This window comes from Mandrillus leucophaeus, unplaced genomic scaffold (assembly GCF_000951045.1).
Source record: "Mandrillus leucophaeus isolate KB7577 unplaced genomic scaffold, Mleu.le_1.0 Scaffold164, whole genome shotgun sequence".
Taxonomy (NCBI): domain Eukaryota; kingdom Metazoa; phylum Chordata; class Mammalia; order Primates; family Cercopithecidae; genus Mandrillus; species Mandrillus leucophaeus.
Genome location: NW_012101632.1, coordinates 1,304,651 through 1,314,166, shown reverse-complemented (window position 1 = coordinate 1,314,166; position 9,516 = coordinate 1,304,651). Strand labels below are relative to the sequence as shown.

The window sequence follows — 9,516 nt, the reverse complement described above, 5'->3', positions numbered from 1 at the left end:
CCCCCTTCGGCCGCCCCCGGGGCCCCGCACTTTGTCCCAGGGCTTCGCCGGCGAGGAGCGCATCCCCCCATCCCCATTACCGCCCCCGGGTTGGCTTTAGGCCTTGAGGACCCGGGAGTGGGGAGGGGGAGCTAGGTTTCCTCCTTTTCTTTTTACAATTTTTTTTTTTTTTTTATTTTAAATGAAACCTGCAGCTTAAGTTTTGAAATTGTACTTGCGCGGCCTCGTGATGCGGCGTGTGCAAGTCTCAACTGCGTCTTTCCCCGATCTCTGCGGGGATACTTGGCGTTTTTTTCTTCTCCCGAGGGGACTTTAGGCCGGGGATGAACTGACAGGACCCTGGGGCAGAAAACTGGGAGTGAGATTCCCCACTTAGAGGAAAGGGAGGGAAGAAAACTGCCTCTGGAGGAGCTGATGCCTGCCTTCCCTGGGCAGACACAGGTTTGAAATTTTGAAGGTTTAGAAGGAGATTGGTATTTGTTAAAAGTTTTAAAAAAAGCAAAAACGTGAAGTTTTTATGTTGTGTTTTCGGAACATGAAATTGGATGTTTTGCAAAGGAAGCATCCTCTCGTCATGACTAAGATTTCTTGCATAAGCATTATCTTTTGGTGAAAAGTTATGCAGCTTTTATTTGCTTTTTTTATGGGTGCCAGAAGAATCGTTTTTGAGACTTATCTGTAAAAAAGAAAACGATTCCGGAATCAAGCATTTCTTTGGTGACTGAAAGCTTTAAGAGTTAAGGCTAATGTGTTAGGAGTTTTCTCAGCCCTATCTGTTCGGAAGGACTTGATTTCTCAGTTTCTTGCTTGCTTCTGTATAGAAGGAAGTGTCTCTGAGAGTTATTTCATTTCTCCCTGATCCTCACTTTAACGCAGTACTTTAGAGGATAATCTCATTCTTGTTGGAGTGCAGTTTGTGAGTGTCCCTTTGTGGGGAGTATGCACACAAAGGGACCTGGAAAATGAGTCCATGCTGGAAGAAGGCTCTTGGAGAAATCGAGCTGTAGCATCTTGGAGCTGAAGTGGATCTTGGATCTTGGAGGTGGTCGGGTCCTCGGGCTTGGTTTGCCGAGTTGGCCGAGAGAGTGGAGGTTGACTTGTTGAAGGTCAAACGATAAAAGAGGAGTAGAATCCACCGCTCTTCCTACCTCAACCCTGTAAGTCAATCAGCAGAAGAAGGTGAAATGTTAGTCCTTCACTTTAAATTGATTTAAATATTACCTCACTTTTTTGTCGTTGTGGTATAAGGTAAAGCACATTAAAGTGGGTGGAGGGGTGGTAATCTGGTTTTTTGCTGTACTGTGAAGACTTGGAATGCTTTGGAGAAGTTCCTCTAGCTCTACCAAATACTGCATTATTCTAAAGGTACCCCACTTTTTTTTTTTTTTTTTTTTCTTTTTGAGACAGAGTTTCACTGTTGTTAACCCAGGCAGGAGTGCTGTGGCACGATCTGGGCTCACTGCAATCTCCGCCTCCCGGGGTCAAGCGATTCTCCTGCCTCAGCCTCCTGAATAGCTGGGATTACAGGCGACCGCCACCACGCCTGGCTAATTTTTTGTATTTTTAGTGGAGACGGGGTTTTACCATGTTGGCCAGGCTGGTCTCAAACTCCTGACCTCAGGTGATCCACCCGCCTCGGCCTCCCAAAGTGCTGGGATTGCAGGTGTGAGCCACCGCGCCCAGCCGGTACCCTACTTTTTAATACATTTGAAACGTCAGTGGAGTAGCAGCTTGTCAGAATCCAACATCCCCTTTTCAAATGTCGTTAATATTTTGAGCCGTTGATGGATGCTCACACACTATCAGATGATAATTTCTCAGGTCTGGTTCTAGTGGAGTATAAGAAACATGCCATGGAGAAGAGACAAGTTCTAAGTATATTTCAGGTACTGAGCTTTGTAAAAAATGGCTGTAGGGAGTTAATTTAGGACTGGCAACGCAACGAAGGCTTTTTCATACTATTGAATGAATGAAATTGAAATTATATATGAAGAGTTTTGATGGTAACAATTGAAAACTGAAACCGGAAACATTTTAAGTGGTACGTATTTAATAAACATTCTTCATTTTTTAATTTCCCATAACAGCATTTAGAACTGTTTTAACGAAAGAAGTCTTAAAGCATATTATATATTGGAGGGGGGGAATTGCTCTTTTGGGAATTTCTGCAAGTGGAAGGACTTTGAGGATGGTTTTTGAACAATTGTACTGTATGGTTGGCAGATTGGCATATTTCTTTATTAGGCTATTAGTGGTTTCATAGAGGAGAACAAATATGTGGTTGGGTAACAGCTGCCTTTGAAGTAGTATTCCCAGTTCTCAATTTATATTTATAGTTATGTTTTTAATGGGACTTGATATTTTAATTTTCTTTTAATACCATACCTACTTTTTGATTGCATGTATCACAGAAATTTGTGTGATATTTTACTGACTTAAAGCTGTGTGTTGGTATGTTCTTGGAGTGTATTGTAAATCTTCATTAAACTTAGTGGAAGTTGTGAGTAATGCACACATTTAATAACTAGGTGTTATATATTGGTGATTATGTTGATTGTATTGTAGCTTTGTATGCTACATTCATAGGTTAGTCTCACAGGCAGGACACTAGATCTTGGAAAACATTAACTTTATCAGAATCAGTTCTTGATGTGACACTGTATTTAAGTCAAGATAGGTTTTAGGCAGGAATTGGAGCTACAAGCAGCCTGTTGTAGATGAGTATTTTTGTTGTGTTGCTTCAACTGTCATAGTTTCTAAAGCTTAGAATCAACTAGTTCACGACCTTTGTAGCATCATTATATGAGAATTTATTGAGGGTATGATGATGAGGGGCTTATTCATACTGTTAATCTGGCTGTATGCACGTGTGACTAGAGCATGTTTTTGTTTTGTTTTAAGAGATGGAATCGCTATTTTGCCCAGGTTGCAGTGCAACAGTTGTTCACAGACGAGATGGTAGCACAGGGAAGCCTTGAAGTGGACTCGAGATCCTCCTGCCTCAGCCTCCAGAGTAGCTGGGACTACAGACACACACTACTGCGCCTGCCTTAGAGCAGCATGTATTAAGAGTTGAGTAGCTGTAGATGGAGTTATGTTGTAGTTGTAAGAGTTTTACTGGACATTTGGAATACTGAGCTCTTATGTTGATTTTTATACATTCTTTAAAGTAAAACATTATGCCATGTTAGACTTGTTTTTAACTTAAAGACAGTCTGGTCCAAAGAGAGAAAATCAGGTAAAAAGCAAATCTTGAGTTGGCTCACTATTTGCCATCTTCTGACTTAGAATTCTTAGGTTACAGTTAATGCTTTTTTAACTCTGTACTTTCCTGGGCCACTTCCTTTCAGGATATCAAGTACTTCATTGAAAGAAACAATCCCTGCAAGATTGAAGAGAACAAAGCAGGAGCATATTGTGATAAGGAGGTAGCTGATGGCAAAGTAGATGCATAATGAGATAGTCTAGGATTCGAAAATATCTTATCTTTTATAGCTTACACAACCTTTGGAGAATTGCTTTGACATTTTGTCTGCAATTATATGTGCAGCAGTTGCTGGAACATAAAAACCTCAATTGGCATTTGCTCTGAGAGATTGTTTGAGAATGAGTGACTTATTTTGGTAACCTAAAATCTGAAATAGGATTTAGAGGCAGCTGACTCAATATCCTACTAATGGGCCTTTTTGCATTTTCATTTTCATTTTTTTTTCTTGCTTTCCCTTTTTTATTTATTTATTGAGACAGGGTCTTACTCTGTTGCCCAGGCTGGAGTGCAGTTATGTGTGATCATGGCTTCCTGTAGCCTCCAACTCCCCAGGCTCAAGTGATTCGTCCCACTCAGCCTGCTGAGTAGCTATAACCATAGGTGCGCATCACCACGCTTGTCTAATTTTTGTACGTTTCATAGAGACGGGGTCTTGCAAAGTTGCCCAGGCTAGTCTTGGATTTCTGGCCTCAAGCGATCCTCCCGCCTCAGCCTCCCAAAGTGCTGGGATTACAGGCGTGAGCCACCATGCCCGGCCTTGTTTTCTCTTAATATAAGTTAAAGTAATTACCAGAAGAGTTACACAAACTTAAAATAGCCATTGTTAGGGGTTGTAGGAGTTTCCGTTTCAGATTTTTTCTTATTTTGAGACAGTCTCATTCTGTCGCCCAGACTGGAGTGCAATGGTGTGATCTTGACTCACTGCAACCTCCGCCGCCCAGCTTCAAGCGATTCTCCTACCTCAGCCTCCCAAGTAGCTAGGATAACTGGCGCCTGCCACCATGCCTGGCTGATTTTTGTATTTTTAGTAGAAACGGGGTTTCACCATGTTGGCTAGGCTGGTCTCGAATTCCTGACCTCAGTGATCCACCCGCTTTGGCCTCCCAAAGTGCTGGGATTACAGACGTGAGCCACCGTGCCCGGCCCCAGATTTTTATAATTAATTTGACCAGTCAATTAATTTTGAGTTAATACTGTCAGAGGACATTTTCTGAGATGTATACCTTGGGTTTCAGTGCTGGCCAACAAAAATATAAGCCATATGTAATTTAAAATTTTGTAGTACTCTCATATTAAAGAAAGAAAAAAATGGTGGGAAAAAATTAAAACAGCTGGATGTGGTGTGCGCCTGTAGTCCCAGCTACTCAGGAGGCCAAAGCTGGAGAATTCGTTAAACCCAGAAACTTGAGACCAGCCAAGGCAACATAGTGAGACCACCATCTCCAAAAACATAAATAAATAATAAAAAGGAAAACCACATTTTTCTGTTTTTGAGTGGAGTCTCGCTCTGTATCCCAGGCTGGAGTACAATGGTGCGATCTTGGCTCACTACAACCTCCGCCTCCTGGGTTCAAGTGATTCTCCTGCCTCAGCCCCCTGAGTAGCTGGGACTACAGGCACGCGCCACCACACCTGGCTACCTTTTTGTGTATTTTAAGTAGAAATGGGGTTTCACCTTGTTGGCCAGGCTGGTCTCGAACTCCTAGCCCCAAGTGATCTGCTGACCTCTGCCTCCCAAAGTGCTGGGATTACAGGTGTGAGCCACCGTACCCTGCCACATTTTTCTCATTTTAAGACCAAGGCTGACACCTGGTATGGTGGCTCATGCCAGTAATACCAGCACTTTGGGAGTCTGAGGCAGGTGAATTGCTTGAGCCCAGTAATTCGAGATCAGCCTGGACAGCAGTGAATGAAACCCTGTCTCTACAAAAAATAGAAAAATTAGCTGGACATGGTGACGGTTGCCTGTGGTCCCAATTACTTGGGTGGCTGGGGTGGGAGGATCACTTGAGTCCAGGAGGCAAAGGTTGCAGTGAAGCGAGATGGTGCCATTGCATTCCAGCTTGGGTGACAGAGCAAGACCCTACCTCAAAAAAAAAAAAAAAAAAAAAAAGAAGGCTGGAGGGGCAAACCCTGTGTGTGACATGCCTTTCTAGTGGCATAGAGAAAGAGCTAGAAGACATCATGACTTTAAGCCTCTTCCTGGAAGTGACATATATTACATCTGCTCACATGTGTTGGTTGAAACAAGTCACATGGTCAAGCTTGATGTTAATGGAGAGGGGAGGTACATTCCTCTTCAGGGACCTTGTGGACATGCCACGTGGCAGTGGGTGGAGATGTAAAAATCCTCTTATGGAAAGAAACTAACACAATCTGTCCTATTTGAAGGTTCAAGGAATGTTTTCTGGAAAAAACTATTTTTGAGATCTAAAGTATGATTAGAATTTACAGGAATAATAGAGGACTGTATATTGTTGGCAGAGAAGGTGTGATGAGTTCGTGATTGTGTGAGTTTGAAGGGTTTTTTTTTTTTTTTTTTTGAGACAGATTCTCACTCTGTCATCTGGACTGGAGTGCGTTGATGTGATCTTGGCTCACTGCAACCTCCACCTTCCTCATTCAGGCAATTCTGTGCCTCAGCCTCCCAAGTAGCTGGGATTACAGGTGCCCACCACCGTGCCTGGCTAGTTTTTGTATTTTTCTTAGAGACAGGGTTTCACCATCTTGGCCAGACTGGTCTTGAACTCCTGACCTCATGATCCACCCACTTCAGCCTCCCAAAGTGCTGGGATTACAGGCATGACCCACCATGCCCGGCCTAATCTTTTTTTAGACAGTCTCCCTCTGTTGCTCAGGCTGGAGTGCAGTGGCACCATCTCAGCTCACTGCAACCTCCACTTCCTGGGCTCAAGTGATCCTCCCACCTCAGATCCCTGAGTAGCTGGAACTGCAGGCCTGTGCTACGGCATTTAGCTAACTTTTTTTTTTTTTTTTTTGGTAGAGATGGGGTTTTGCTGTGTTGCCCAGGCTGCTCTCGAACTCCTGGGCTTGAGCGATGCTCCTGCCTGGGCCTCATAAACTGCCACCATGCCTGGCCACTCCTTTTTTTTTTTTTTTTTTTTTTGAGACTGAGTTTCATTCTTGTTGCCCAGGCTGCAGTGCAATGGTATGATCTCAGCCCATGCAACCTCCATCTCCCAGGTTCAAGCAGTTCTCCTGTGTCAGTCTCCTGAGTAGCTGGGGTTACAGGCGTACGCCACCACGCCTGGCTAATTTTTTGTATTTTTAGTAGAGATGGGATTTCACGATGTTGGCCAGGATGGTCTCGACCTCCTGACCTCAGGTGATCCTCCCGCCTTGGCCTCCCAAAGTGCCAAGTTTATAGGCGTGAGCCACTGTGTCTGGCCTGCCCCTGATTTGTTTTGTTTTGTTTTGTTTTTCTGGCCCCTACTTTTTAAAGTAACAACTCTAGGTTGAGCATCCGAAATCTATAAATCAGAAATGCTCCAAAATCTGAAAGGTTTTTTTTTTTTTTTGAGACGGAGTCTCACCCTCTCGCGGAGGGTGGAGTACAGTGGTGTGATCTGGGCTCACTGCAGGCTCCGCCTCCTGGGTTCACGCCATTCTCCTGCCTCAGCCTCCCCAGTAGCTGGGACTACAGGCGCCCGCCACCACGCCTGGCTAATTTTTTGTATTTTTAGTAGAGGTGGGATTTCACCATGTTAGCCAGGATGGTCTCCATCTCCTGACCTCGTGATCCGTCCGCCTTGGCCTCCCAGAGTGCTGGAATTACAGGCGTGAGCCTCCGTGCCCGGCCTAAAATCAAAGTTTTTGAGCCCCAACATGATCCTCAAAGGAAGTGCTCATTGGAGCATTTTGGATTTTTGTATTTGGGATGCTGAACTAGTTAAGTATAATGTAAATACTTCAAAATCTGAAAGAAATTCGAAATCCAAAATACTCCCGTTTCTAAGCATTTTGGATAAGGGATCCTCAATCTGTAATAATAAAAACTTACTGTTCTCTCTTTAAGACATATTTGTTAATGTGTTTCTCTTACATTCTCACTGATGACACCGTGAGGTTTTTTTTTTTTTCCTTTTAATAGTTTTTTGTAAAGATAGTCTCACTATGTTCAGGCTGGTTTTGAACCCCTGGACTCAAGGGATTCCCCAACTTTGTCTTCCCAAATGCTGGGATTGCATGCGTGAGCCACTATGCCTGCTGGAGCTTCTTAAATATGGCTAAATAATGTGTTAGAATTTTATCAAGCTTTTTGAAAGCTTAAATAAGTCCACTTGCTGATTCCTCCTCTGTCCTTGTTTTACTACCCATCCCTTCCACTCCCCTAGTGCAGCAGACAAAAATAAGACAAATCCATCTTGGGATAATGTCCTATGGAAGTCGTTCTGTTGCTCTTTTCTAGGTATAGGTTTGAAAATTTTTCAGTGATTGGATTTACATAGCTGTATATGGAAGCCTGACTCAGGTTTTTACTCAAACATACTATATATTTTGTTTAATCACTTAGATATTAGCACCACCCCTGCTAAGGAAAATGGATTTATTACTCAATTTTAGCAGATCTGGGGAAATCCACAATGAGCAAAGGTGCTTATACTATTGGATAATGTTATTATTTTGGATTACCTGTGGGTTTGTTCTTATTTGCGTTTTTGTTGATCATAACCTTGGAAAACCAAGCGTCTGTATTTATTAAACATGCGGCTGGGTGTGGTGGCTCACACCTGTAATCCCAGCACTTTGGGAGATTGAGGCAGGAGGACTTTTTGAGCCCAGGAGTTCAAGACCAACCTGGGCATTGTGGTGAGACCCTGACTCTGCAAGAGATAAAAAACGTAGCTGGGCATGGTGGTGTGCACCTGTAGTCCTAGCTACTCAGGAGGCTGAGGCCTGGGATTGCTTGACCCCAGGAAGTCAAGGCTACAGTGAGCCATGGTTCTGCCACTGCACTTCAGCCTGGGAGACAGTGAGACCCTGTGTCAAAAATAAATACATAAATAGATAAAAATGAGCTGGGTGTTGCAGTGTGAGTCTGTAATCCCAGCTATTCAGGAGGCTAAGGCCGGAGGATCTCTTGAGCTCAGGAGATCCCGGCCAGCCTTGTCTCTAAAAACAAAAATTAGAATATTTGTTTAGTTGTTAGGTAGTATTGTAGAGGAAGCTGTTTAAATACTTATTTCAACCACTATAAAACGTGTCTTTTGGAATATACAGGTATTGTTTGCTAACTTATGTCAGTTGATTTTCTTACATAGCATCTGTTGCTGTGCATAAAAGTAAATTAGTTACTTGCCATTTGAATTTGAAAGTGGCTGGCTGATGGTGAATTCCAGTTGGTTTTGTGTGGAAAGTTGCCATATTTACGCTACCAACTTGATGTTTTCTTTCCCTCATCTCCCTCACGAAGACTGTCTAAATGGCTAGTAAATGATCTTCTGAATCTAAATATTATTGGAGACATCATAGAGACTGGATAAATATTGTATTAAAAGTACTTTTTGGAATACTTCTAAGTATTCTATGAAATTTATTTTTTAAACCAGGGGTATCCAATCTTTTGACCACATTGAAATAAGAATTGTCTCGGGCCACACATAAAATACACTAACACTAACAATAGTTGATCAGTTAAAAAAAAAAAATCACAAAAAAACTCATAATTTTTTTTTCCCTGAAGATGGAGTCTCCCTCTGTTGCCCAGGCTTGAGTGCAGTGACATGATTTCAGCTCACTGCAAGCTCCGCCTCCCGGGTTCAGGCCATTCTCCTGCCTCAGCCTCCTGAGTAGCTGGGACTACAGGTGCCTGCCACCACGCCCAGCTAATTTTTTTTATTTTTATTTTTAGTAGAGACAGGGTTTCACTGTGTTAGCCAGGATGGTCTCTATCTCCTCACCTTGTGATCTGCCCGCCTCGGCCTCCCAAAGTGCTAGGATTATAGGTGTGAGCTACCGCGCCCGGCCAAAAACTCATAATGTTGTAAGAAACTTTACGAACTTGTATTGGGCTGTATTGAAAGCCGTCCTGGGCCGCAGGTTGGACAAGCTTGTAAACCCTAAGAAGTAACATGTTTCCAAGGTGGACTGGAGGGCTGTGGGTAAATGGATCATTAACATATGCTCAGGGTTATTCCAAACTGCCTGTGAGACTGTGGCCTAGTCATCTCATTTTACTGTAAACCAATTACTTTTTTTTTTAAATGGAGGTGCAATGTACTGATTTT

General features: G+C 43.0%; 1 protein-coding gene across 1 annotated transcript in view; it reads left to right on the top strand.

Moving 5' to 3' along the window:
- BAZ1B (bromodomain adjacent to zinc finger domain, 1B) overlaps positions 1-9,516 on the top strand; it is an 86,613-nt gene that overhangs the window by 4,838 nt on the left and 72,259 nt on the right. The window lies entirely within an intron of this gene.